The following is a 13641-nucleotide window of genomic DNA, read 5'->3' as shown; positions in this document are numbered from 1 at the left end:
TTCTATGTTGAACTTCCTGGTTTCGGATCACCTGCATTTTTTAAAAAAAAATGTATCCAGTCTTAACTGCCTAGATTTTCTTTTTCTTTCTTTAAGGAGTTCAGTGTAAGGTCGAATAGATGCGATTACACTCCTTTTTACGTTCGCACTCCATTCCCAATCGTGGTCCATTTCACAGAGTTCATCAGTCAATGTCTCTATGCTTTCAAGGATATGCTGTAAATTGGCCATTATTATATATCTCAGAGGACCTTCTTCATTTTCTTTCTCCTCCTTTGGATGTTGACTTAATTGTTCAGCTAATTCTTTTAAGTCTTCATTGGAAAGCAGTTTACATGGTTCTCTAAGACTTCTGTCACATCTTCAGCTGTAATATCATACAATCCCACCTCTTGCGCAAACTTGGTAGCATCTTCAATAACATTCTCCTCTTGCCCTTATTCCTCGAAGTAGTGCATAAATGCTGGAAGAAGTTTTCGCAGTGCTCCTTTTAAACACTATGCTGACACGTCGTTCCAAGCTGCCTCGATGTTGTTAATGTCCTTCAAAATATCGAATGACCGCCAATAGTCTTTAATAATTTTTCCTAAAGTGTCCAAGACTCTTACCATTTCCATAAATGTTATATAGGAGTAATAGGCTTTGAAGATTGATATAATCCCCTGATCCATCGGTTGCAAAAGCAATGTTGTGTTTGGGGAAATGTGAACAATCTTGACATCATCCAATGGTGTTCTTTCTTCAGCAAGGTTTTTGAGATGTCCAGGAGCATTATCCAAGAGAAGCAATGCCTTGGCTGGCAAATCATTTTCTTTACAGAAGCAAAGCAACGTAGGACAAAAATAATTTGTGTACCAATCTATAAAAACGTCTTGTGTAACCCAAACTTTCTTGTTCCATTTCCATTAGACTGGCAACATGGCTTTTAGACCCTTGAAGGCACGTGGTGTCTGTGAATGGTACACCAACATTGGTTTAAGCTTCAAAGTTCTGGAGACATTTGCACCTATAACAAAAGTGTAAGTCTATCTTTTGCAGCTTTAAAACCTGGAGTGGAACGTTCTTCACAGGAAATGAAGGTGCATGATGGCAATTTTTTCCATCCAGTAGAGCCCAGTCTCATCAACATTAAAAATGAGATCAGGAGAATAACTTCCTTGTTTTACAAAGTCTTGAAATTCTTTAGGAAAAGCTGCTGCAACATCTGCACTTGCCACCTCACCACATAATTTGACACTGTGGCACTTACTTCGAGACTTAAATCTCATGAACCAATCTTTGCTTCCTAAAACTGTTTCTTCGCCTCCATCTGTCTTTTTAAGATCCTCGAAAATTGTTTTTGCTTTCTCAGTTATAACAGCCTGCATCAGAGGAATGTTTTTCTGATTCAAGTCATCCACCCATAATGATAATAATTTTTTCATGAAGTTTACCCTGCTATAACGTACATGTTTTGCATTTAGTGCTGCCGTAGATGTTGCACAGACTGTTTTATTCTATCTGCATTTTTCATAATTGTAGTAACAGTCGATGAAGGCAAGTTCATACTTCTACAGACATTAGCACGTGTCTGCCCATCTTCCATTCTTTGAATCACCTCCATCTCCTTTTCAAGTGGGATTGATTTCCGCACCTTCTTAAAACCAAGTTCTGCTAATTTTTCTGCACCTCTATTATCAGACATGGTATGTAATTATGTACTTTAATTTAATTTAATTTAAATACGTATGTATGTAAAAAAAAATTAAATAGAACAATTAGGTAGATTCAACATTAAAACTAGGTTTGATACATATACTTCGTAGCAGCTCGGTAAACACTCAAACACTAGAGTGCCTGCTAGCATCGTTCTCAGTCAACCACACTACAGTAAGAAAGCACGCGCAGGCAATTGGCGTAAATTGAACCGGCATAAACCGAGGGCTGCCTGTACCCATCTATAAAAAAACAAACAAACAAAAAACAATAAGATTGAATGTAGGAATTTTAGAGGAACTTCCTTGCAAATTATTCCAGATATATGCAAGCATACTTGAGCAGAGACCAAGTAAAATTAAGGAAGGCAAACTTGGAGAAGAACAAGCTGATTCAAGCCAAATAGAGCCTGTCAGGATTAGGTTTTCACTTTATGACAAATAGTTAAGAAATTATGGGAATGTAACAAGGATTTACATTTGAGTTTTGTAGATCTGAAAAGGGATGTGACCAAGTACCAAAAGAAAAGCTATTCAAAATGCAACAATTATATGGTGAAAATGGAACATTATATCAAGCAATAATAGTCTATATTCAAGTTGTAGGAGGCACAGTAAAATTGTTTGATGTTATATTAGGTATGAGATGGGTGCACGTATCTCCACATATACATATATGTGGATCACATTATGAAGGAAAATGCAATTAGGCCAGATATCAAAATTGGAGATATCCAATTCAGTGGTATATATGCAGATGATGTACTCCTAAACAAATCTAGTAGGAATCTGCATATTATTTCGTAACTGAATAGAATAATAGCTGTAATAAATCCAGCATGAAAATCAGAAATAAAAAGCTAGACAGACAAAGACAGTGAAAATAGACAGAAACATTGAAAATATTAACTGTATCCCAAATGGTGAACCTATAGAACAGGTAAAACATTTCTGCTATTTAGTCACAATTTTTAGTGAAGATAATGAATTAATTAAAAGTCCAAGAGAAGATATAATACATGCTCTGCTTATAACTCTTCATTTAATTCCATAGTGGTTTTTGCTGTTAATTGTTTAGTTAACCTGAAGAAATTACAAGCTATCAAATTATCCAAAGATCTAACCAACTACCAAAACTAGTTAGTAAGATTTTAACACTTATTGTAAAATTTAACAACTTAATAAAAATCCCAGTTAAATTGTCATAAAGCATTCTACAATATGTATCCTGCTACTTATCAAAAAAAGTACATTATATTCTTTACCTTATATGCCAGTCTGGTTGGCCGAGTGGTTAGCGTATCTGCTCTCCAGCCAAAAGGCTGCGGGTTCGAATCCTGCCATGTGCATAGATGTTTGTGATTGTATATGAAAATACCAGTGGCAGTGGTGGCTGGTAGATGGCGTTGGTGTAGTTAATGATGGTAGTTGCGGTTGTAATTGGAGGACTGAGTGTCGGAGATAGCGTTGTAGAGTAGGTGCCCTCCCTCGATGAGTCTTTGGACTCCCTGGAGGTATCGTAATAATAATAAAATATGGAAATAGACAACAAAATTAATAAAGCTGGTATGGTAGGAAGTTAGCTGAATAAATTTCTATGGAATAAGAAAGAAATTAGTCAAAACACTAAATTATGTATATAAGATGGTGTTCAAGCCAGTTTTCACTTATGGATCCGAGAGCTGGGATAGAAATAAAACACTTGATCAGAGACTTCTGATATGAGAGTTCTGAGAAAGATTAATGGAGTGAACAGATGGCATCAATGGCAGTATCAAATCAAAAATGAGGATATTAGGAAAGAATTTGCTATTATTAGTATTCAGGAATGTGTTAGTAGAGCTAATCTCATGTGGTATGGTCATTTAAACATATAGGATAAGAAAGATTACAAAACAAGTGTTCTTTGTTAGGTTGGCAGGGAAAAGACCCCAGAGTAAGGCCAAAATGTAGATGGATTGATATAGTTAAAAACACCTTAAGAGACAGAAATATAAGATCTGATAATATTGGAATCTTGACAGATAACAGATTAATTTGGAGGAAAATTGTTAATCAGAAGTTAGTAATGGTGTAATTTTTTCATGTAGTGCTATCATAATTATCTTGTATGCTCCCTAAGGGTACATATCAGGAATTTGATGATTATGAAAATAGGTAGAAATAAGGAAAACATGAACTGCATCTTAAGTGGAGAGCCAATGGAATAAGCAAAACATTTCAAAACAAAACTGAGAACTGGTTAGAAATAAAATACTTGATCAAAGACTGGAGACCACAGATATGAAAGATCTGAGAAAAATTATGGAGTGAACAGAAGGCATCAGTTGCAGATCCATAGTAAAAATGGTTCATCATTGATGCTATCTTATTAGGAAAGAACTTGATGTTGTTTGCATTCAGAAATGTGTGAGCAGAACTAATCTAAGTTGGTATGAGCACTTAAACAGACTGAAAAAGAAAGGTTAGAAGAGCAAGTTTTTTTGTCAGCATGTCAGAAAAAAGTTCCAGAGGAAGGCTAAGAGATCTAAGTGGATTTAATTTATACAGTAAGAAGCACCTTAGAAGACCAAAATATAAGATCTGACGATAATTGAGTCCTGGCAGATAACAGATTAATTTGGATAAAATTGTAGGATGATGTAAATTGGGAATCAATGGGACTGTAAACTTGGAATTAATAAGAATGATGGTAGTAATGATGTAAAATTTTCAAATTATACTGTTATACCTTTACATCCATTTGATTACATGTTAGAAATTTGGTGATGATGATTTGTTTTGAACGTTATGTAATTAGAATACAAATTCAATACATAAAATAAAAGTCGCTATTTTGATCAGAAAATTTTCAACTGAAGGTTCCATTTTTGACCATTCATATTGAATAGTCAAAATTGAATATATTATATTCATATATAGAGAGAGATTCTGAATTTGAAATTGGAAAGAAACTTTTTTTGTTAAAAACATACTTGATATGGATATGATAGAAAAGCTCAAGTTTAAACTTTATTTACTCTCTGAATAACTTTATTGTTTCATTGACTGCAATTAGGGCATTTGATAGCTGTGGTCTTCTGATTCTATGGAATCAGAAGAGAAAAATCTTCACATTTTTTTTGGATGGCTTCTGTAAGTCTTCATAATACAGTGATACTGATATCTCTTAGTTTCATTTTATGATTGTATATGTATTATTTCCTTCTGTGGCTGTAAGATGAAATGAATCTATCCACACAATCTATCATACCTCTCCTTGAACTTGGAGAGGAAGGAGAAGTATGGTGGATTGGGTCTCTATGATAAGTCTTCGGATTCCATGGAGGTGCCTGTATAATAATAATAATATGAGTTTGTTCTATTGTGCAGCAGTGGTGCAAAGATTGATATGTTTAAATCTTGTGACCTATCATTATCTCTGGAAAGATTTTAGAGAAGTTGGTAAAACCTTGCATACAGAAATAGGTGGAATAACAAGATATACTTTGCAAGGTATAGCATGAGTTTACTAAAGGGAAATCATGTCTGAACAATTTGCTCATATTTTATAATAATATTATGGCTAAATTGGATAAATAGAATGGGGTACACCATGATACCATTGCACTTTTCTCGGCATTTGAATGAATACTGCATGAAAGGCTGTTACATAAACTATAGAATATAGGATTAGAATATAAACTATTGCCATGAATGAGTGGGTGGCTGATGGGCAGGTATCATAAAGTGGTATATAGGTATATGTTCACCTTAAATCACTCAGATTTAAGCTGAGCAGTGGTATTCCCCAGGGACTAGTCCTTGAACCGTTTTGTTTAATTTATTATTAAGAGAGACTGCCAGGTAGTCAGGGACTCATCGAGGAAGGGTACATACTACACATGCCAGCTGTACTTATTCTTGAATTCATTCACACAACATCCAATGGCAGTCCATTCCAATCACACATCACCTTATGGGAGAAAAAATCTAGCCCTCACACCCTTCTTAGCATCATTCATTCATTCTCAGCTTCCAAAGATGTCCTTTTGTCCTTTCTCCACCCTCCATAAAATGAAAATTTTCATCAGCTGAAATCCTGTATGATCCTTTCACAAGTTTGTAAGTCTCAAGCACATCACTCCTCTTTCTCCTGTTTGCTAGTGTTTGCAGTCTACAAATTCTCAATCTGTCTTCATAATCAGTATTCCAAAATCCTGATATCATGTTTAAAACTCTCCTTTGTACTCTCGCCACTATATCAGAATCATAATGGAAACCAGGAGACCAGACCTGTATGTAGTAGTCCAAGTCAAGGCCTTGTAAAGAGGCACAATTACATCCTGTTATAAAACATTCCATATTTCTATTACCATGCTTTGTCTTTATTTTCTGTACTTAAAACTTCATGAATGGTCAACTGATGCCATTTATTTATTTCTATTAGATCCCATATAGAAATAAATCCCTCGCACTCTATAGTCTAATAAATTTATTTGTTAGAAATTGCAGCTTGATTATACTTTATCTTATGCAGGTATTTTATTAAACTTTGTTATGCAGGTTTGAAATTTTCAGGATAGTGCATTCACAGAATCAATCCAGTGAATCAGTTCACAAACCATTTAATTAAATCAAAAAGGAATATTTACAGTGTGATACACATTAACAATTATATACAATTGCATTACATTCTTTTGTCAGTTTCATTTCTTCCTAATTCATATTTAATTCTAATTTTCTTCCCTTTAAGCTAATTCACAATTTAGAATATCCTGCCAGTCATATATACATTAACTGACAATAAAGCATACCTTGAGTAAGCTTAATTGAATATCAGTTTACATTATCTCATAAACAGACACACTAGATGTACGTTCTTATTCAGAATTATCACATATATAACTACCTACAATTCTCGATCAGCACTGCCTTTTCACATATAAGTGCTTCTTCTTGTCTTTCTTTCCTTCTCCTTGATTTCCTGCCGGATTTCTTCTTTGTCCAAGTTGTCGATTATTCCATGCCCTATAGCAGTGATTTTCAGCCTTTTCCATAATACTGCACACCTAGACTAATTATTAAAATTCTGCGGCACACTAAAAATATATTCTTTTAAATTTTTTGATGATCTGGAAAAAATCAGCATAATTTTGATTGATTTGCACACACAAGAAGAGGGAAGACCAGACACTAATAAATAAATGCGCAAATTACGACATTATTTCTTTCAATTAATTTGTTTTCATAAATCTCGCAGTACACCTGAAGATCTCTCGCAGCACACCAGTTGAAAATCGCTGCCCTATAGGACCCTTAATGTAGCAGCAATGTGCTTCCCAACAGCAGTCCTCACTCGGTGGATCTAGGTAGAAGACTCGGAACCTACGACGCTTCTCTTTAGATTACCGATGGCAGACCCAGGTAAGAGAAGGCTTCTTGACGTCTTGCCTTATATACGCCTGGACTTCCATTGTATGCATGCTCTCATTTCTCGAACTTTCCATATATGGTCATGTATTGACCTTTGGACATGATGATGTCATACTTTGCATGTCTTTTGAAATTGCCATATTTGTCAATTCTTAGAATTCTTCACTATTCTTAGAATTAGACTTACTGATTAGACATGAGTTAACAGCGTTGCATGATGATGTCATGCACCACATTATTTTAACAAGAGCTCATTTAAGTTAACATTTCTCTAAGCACTATTCTATTCCTGTTAGTGTTCTTAACAGGCACTTAAGCACCCACAACTTATCCAAGTATTGGAAAGCACATTCCTACATACACATTCTCTTAAAAAAACGTAAAAGCGATCATAAGTTACGTAGTTACACATCATGAGAGATTTTACAATCTCTATCTTCACATGTCACAGTTCGTTTCAGCATTTCACTTATCCTCTGAGTTGTATTTGCAATCTTTGCGACTTCAACTTGCTATCTACGAACACTCCAAGATCCCTAGCCTGAACAGTTTCTCCTAACATAATCCCACCAATATAATATGACATTGGATTCTAATCATGATAAAGTGCATAACTTTGCTTTTACTGACATCCATTTTCCCATGCCCACAATATGTCACCTGCGAAATCTTCCCAATGTTAATGTACAGATTGAATAACAGTGCACCAAGGACTGTTATTCGTTATGATCCTTGTGGTCACTGGTCACCTTAAATTTTGCAGAATCGCATCTCCTCTATACTACATCTTGATATCTGTCATTCAGCCATCCTCTTATCCATGCTAATATTTTATAATCCAAACCCATATTCTCCAAATTATGCAACAGTCTTCCATGCTATATTCTGTCAAAAGTCTTAGCTTTCAAATCAAATTTTCAAAGTCTTAATTTTCAAAAGTCTTAGAAAAGTATCATCATTTATCTACCCCCCCCCCTTTTCTAGTTCAGTGGTAACATTATTATAGAATGTGAGCAAGTTGCTAAAATATGACCTTCCCTTAGTAAACCCATGTTGTTCATTGCAAAGTAGTTTCAATGTCAACCCATTTCTGAATGTGGGCCCTAATCAATTTTTCCAAAATCTTCACCACCACTCTTGAGATATGAATTGGTCAATAGTTGGATACATCACTCTTTGCACCACCCTTGTGCGATGGGATTACCATGCATTCCTGTAGAACCTTCCCTGTTCTGAGACTCGAATTATATAGCCTGGTCAAAGGAATAGCCAGTTCAGCTGAACATTCTTTTAGCACAATAAATTAAAGATGCCAAGATATATTCTTGATTTCATCCTTTATCCAAGTATAAGCAAACAAAGTTTACACGTGAAGCAACTTCACATCACTTACCTTAGTATCCCATAATGGAAAGCACATATCCTTACGAACATGTATAATGCTATGTATTATGGGAAGGATCCCTACTAGACCAGTTTTGACCTTTATTGAGGTCTCATCAGTGGAAGCCAAACCCAGAAGTGATACCAAGGTTGAAGTAATGCAGAAGTCATATTTCCACATACAAGTAGTCAAAAGATGTTACACCTTTTTGTGAAGTGCACACACATTCTTAAAACTCAAACCTGAATGATCGCATAAACTTTTTCAATTTTGTTTAGTTATACTAATTAATACTCGTCATTCATGTGTTCCTTAATTTATAATTGATTTTTTGTTTATATTTAAAATAATGTATTAACTCAATTATTTTATTGTAATTATTTTGAATATCTAATAATGCAGATGGAGCTATTCTCCTGCAGCCGATAGTGCACATAATATCACGTGCTTTCAGTTGAATTCTCTTTTTTTGTGTTTTCCTATAATTGTATTGATAATGGGTATGAAAGTTAGTCAAAAATTTTACAAATAAATACATTTCAATTAAACATAAGTGATTCTGGTAATAATATTTTATGATGAATTCTTCCTCTTCTCTATTTTTAAGAGAAACTTGAGGAATACGAACCCCCAAGTCAGTTCAACTGTGTCCAGCTGAAATGGCTTCAAAAAAGGGAACTGATAGAGACATTGTAATAGTATGCCATATTGCAAGCCTATCTGTTTAGCAAATTGGGCCATTCCAGGACAAAAATTAGTGATACCATACTGAAATGGATGAACAGGGAATCACCTGCAAGTGCTACCCACCACACTTGCTAAACATGACCATAGGGTGCTACAAAAGATAATATGCAAAAACTGCCTTTCAGTGGCCAACATGTGGAGTTCTGGGCATCAACTGAAACACAAATCTGTACAAAAACATTCAGTTCTGAGGCTCACAATATGGGTTTCCATGGAATGTAGCATTGTCTTTAGTGGTGCAGTGAGTGAGACATGGAATCTTGGAAAGCTGTGTTATAAAGTGAGAGGTATCTGAGCATTCTGGATGATGCAATGTTTTCTACTTTGTGGCATTTCTATGCAACTGACCATTCTTTCTTTTAGCAATTCAATGCACTGTGTTATAAGGCTACTGCTGTAACTGCATGGTTTATGGACATGAACATCACCACACTGGACTGGCCTCCATAGAGCCCTGATTAAACATCTCTGAGATGAACTGGAGTAAAAAGTGTTAGCTTGGCTAGATGGGTGGCTGAGACAGATATCAGAAAGTGGTATATGAGGGATGTGAATCTGCCAGATTTAAGGTGAACAGTGGTGTGTCCCAAGGATCAGTCCTTGGGGTATAGATTGGGTGATCAGAAATGCTACTGATATACAGCATTTACAAGGCCATTTGAATAGACTAGAAGTGTAGACAAAGGATTATTGTTGTCAATTGTGTTAAATCTTGAATGAAGAGATTTCACTAAGAAATATTTCATTCGGGATTTAACAAGCTTTATCACACCAACAAGCATATACTTGTATATAAGTAGAATTGTAAATTACTGGAAAGCCTTAAAGATATTGTATCTTGACATTGAATGATTCTATGTAAAGGAATATTACCTATTACTTGAAAGCCTTAAACATATTGTATCTTGACATTGAATGATTCTGTGTAAAGGAATATTACCTATCTTTGTATGTTTAACAAGGGAAGAATAATTTGTGAAATATATGTTAGCGTGTAACATTATGAGTCTGAGGTACGCGAGCGAGACACTTGGATTAGCAGCAGAGCCTACGGCAGTCGCGTACGCACAGAGCACAGCGCACATGAGTTTCCCAGAAGACGCTAAGAGAGAAGAACGGAACCACGTGCAGAAGAATAGTGATGGGCGAAAAGGTGTGATGCAGAAAGGGTGCCGCTAAAGGTGCAATATAAAAAGCTTAGCTCCCCCAGTTCGGGCCTCTGCTTTTTTCTCTTGTATTCTAGTTCTTCCTTGTGCTTTCCTGTTCAGCATCAGCATCTGTCACTTGAGGGCCCCAGCTCGAGTTGTTCTCGGAGATGTGTAGGTGAACCCGGCCAACGCAACGATGTCTCGGCAGAGATAAGCGGCCAAGTAGCAAGCGAGGTGTGGGCATTTCGCCAGCATACAGAGGAAATCTATGCAAGCTGACTGTCATGCTAGACCACATGGACCAACTTAAGCAGAGCTGTTTCTCATCCACAATCGGAGAGGATAAATCATGATAGTGAGCTCCAAACCAGGCCCAGGTGAGACAACCGTCAGGATAAAGAATAAGTAAGCTGTAAAGGGAATTAAAGATTGAGGGACAGACCTGAAGAAGTCTTAAAGATCTGGTAATGTACAAACCTTAGTCTCTTTTGTTGTGGAAGAAAGAATTATTGTATAATAGTGAATAGGAACATTCATTAGTAGAGCTCATATTATGTAAGAGGCAGGACTTTAGTATTTAGTCTAATAGCAAAGTGTTACAGCTCCAGGAGCATAGTCTAATGTATTGTAAATGTCGATCATGTTTAGTATGTTATAGTATAATCGTAATCAAAGTTAATTGAACTATTGCCTGGGAGGAATTATAGATCAAGGAATACAAAAGGACAATCAATTGATTTGATAGCAGTGTCTTATGACAAGATTCAGCTATATAAATTATAGTTTGTTATATTAAGTTCTGTAACTTAAGAAAGTGATTATTTTAGCTGAGTGTATATTTGGTGAAAGTGTATTGCATGAGTTTAATAAATGAACCTTTGTAATTTTACCTAACTAGTTGCCTGATAAATGAATCCAATGCACCACTTATTAATTAGGACCTGAGTGGAATATTAATTGTTTAACGGAGACCACGCTGAAACTAGAGTTGGTACACAAAATTTAACTAATTTGAACTAAGAATTTTAATAGAACGATTAACCATGTGTCTGTCTGAGAGTTAACTCTTTGATTAAGAAGCTTTTCTAATCTAAGGGTTCTGGATGGCGCAGCAATAACAAATAAATTTTCCAGAACCTAACAAGGAGGTAACTCCAGATATTTGTAACAAGGGAATTGGCTCTAGCCAAAGGCAATCCCTTTGTTAATCTAATTCACACACATGATCAATCTAAGTGACGGCCACAGAGCACAAAGGAGATTAAGTACTGAGTAGGCATACAAAGAGAGGTACAAGAGTAGTGTTTCCATTACAACTAAAGAAGTACAATTTAAGGATAATTACAGAACAAGAATTCCAGATACCTCACATGCACATGTGTACAAGATAATACCAGAGAAGACATAAAAAACACATGTAACAATTGAATGTTAGTAAATGTAAAGTTATGTGCTTTGGTGAGATGTGAAATCCAGCAGCATATTTTATGCTGCTAGATATTGCATTCGTGGGATTACGCTTGGAGTAACTGAAGAGACTAGAGATCTTGGAGTTATGATTGATAAAAAGTTGAAATTCAAAAGTCATATAACAAAAATTGCAAATACAACTCGGAGAATAATTGCAATGTTGAAACAAACATTGACATGTAAGGATATGAAAGTCATTTTTGCCTCTTTAGAAGGCTTTGCACCTGGACTATTGGTCTTCTGCTGATTTGGTCTTCTGGATTCCAACAGGATAAAGCTGTGGAAAGGCTGCATAAAAGAGTTACAACAGTTATGTTGGGAGTATGCAATAGATTGTGAGAGTATGTGAGCTGCAGACACCAGTAGAATAAAAGAGCAGTGATGTGATAGAAGTCTATAAACATTTGAGAGGAGTCATAAGATATTGATTGATAACATTCTTTGTTATATGGAAGGTGGGGAAAGGACAAGAAGCATCTGTGGATGTTAAGTTTGCATGCAGTTAAGAAAGGAGTGAGAGCTAGATTTTTCTCTCATGGAACTGAGGGAATGAGTGGAGCAGTTTGCATGTTTATGTAGCAAGTGCATCTAGTGTGAATGAGTTTAAAATAAAGTATGGTAGCTGATGTGGATGATGTATGGCCTCCCTTGATGAGTCCTTGACTCCATGGAGGTCTAATAGTAATAATTATAATCCAGTGGTGCCTAAAACCTAAGGACAAACACTATTTCTGAAGATTACAACCACAAATTGTTCAGACGAATCAGCTTGTGGCAATTTGTATAACTGATGATTTTGAGTTGAAAGTAGGTACACATTGAGATTTTCAAATCACCTGTAAAGTGGTCGCATGGTAGCACTCAGCAGGATAAAAGACAAAAGGTTTTGCTAAGGGAATTGTGTTTGAAGGAAGCTCTTTTCATGAAGGAATAAAGTTACAAACTTGGATGTCTTGTAATGTCTCAAAGACATCATCTAGATAATCTCATATGGGTAAGAATTATTAGAAAGCTTAAAGAAGGCTGTAGAATTACTGATATTGCCGGAGAGTTTCAAATCTCCTTAGTGTGTATTCAGGCTCTGGGCAATGTTTTAAATCAATGAAATGTGTTTCAGACATTTGCTAAGAGGTCACCCTTGCTCTACCACAAAGCAAAGACAGATTTTTGGTTATAACAGCAAAACGTAATTGACGCACCATGGCAGATCAGTTTTGCAGTCGGCTCCATTCAAGCACAGGCACACATATATCTTGACAAACTGTGGAAAGATATTTGCAACAAGTAGGCTTGTACTCTGCCTCCTTTTATCCATAGCTCATTGTAGATTATTCTTTCTTTTAGGGTTACATGATGGTTGGTATTCATAGTGAAGAATATATGAAGACACAACGCATGTTAGAATAATTACTTTACTTATCATTAAGAAGGTAACATTCGATTTTTTGACCTCTGTTGAAGTCAACATCAGGAAAATATACACATGTACAGGATACAAGCTACATGACTACACTACACAAAAGTAAGATGAATCTAAATGCTAATCATTTACTCTAGCCTGACCTCTGGTGGAAAAAAAAAACTACATTAAACAATTTCTAAAGTCCTCTCGTAATAAGATTTTCTTCTGTTTGGGGTTGTTCTGGATACTGTACAGGTTGAAGATGGGTCTTCCAAATTCTCGGAATAATTAATCCATCATTCTTGTTCAGAGTTGAATGATGTTTCAGCATTTCGTAGGCTTCTTTGAATTTTCTTTCACACAAAGGTTTTGGTGCAGTGT

The 13641-nt window shown here is 35.7% G+C and overlaps 1 protein-coding gene across 1 annotated transcript in view; it reads left to right on the top strand.

Annotated features, from left to right (window-relative positions):
• LOC150100021 (uncharacterized) overlaps window positions 1-13641 on the top strand; it is a 266152-nt gene that overhangs the window by 69785 nt on the left and 182726 nt on the right. The gene's annotated exons all lie outside the window — the stretch shown is intronic.

Source organism: Typopeltis vanoorti, chromosome 13 (assembly GCF_054136105.1).
Source record: "Typopeltis vanoorti isolate ZY-2024b chromosome 13, IOZ_Tvanoo_1.0, whole genome shotgun sequence".
NCBI lineage: Eukaryota > Metazoa > Arthropoda > Arachnida > Uropygi > Thelyphonidae > Typopeltis > Typopeltis vanoorti.
Note: the sequence above shows the minus strand (reverse complement) of the source record. Positions and strands in the feature narration are given on the sequence as shown.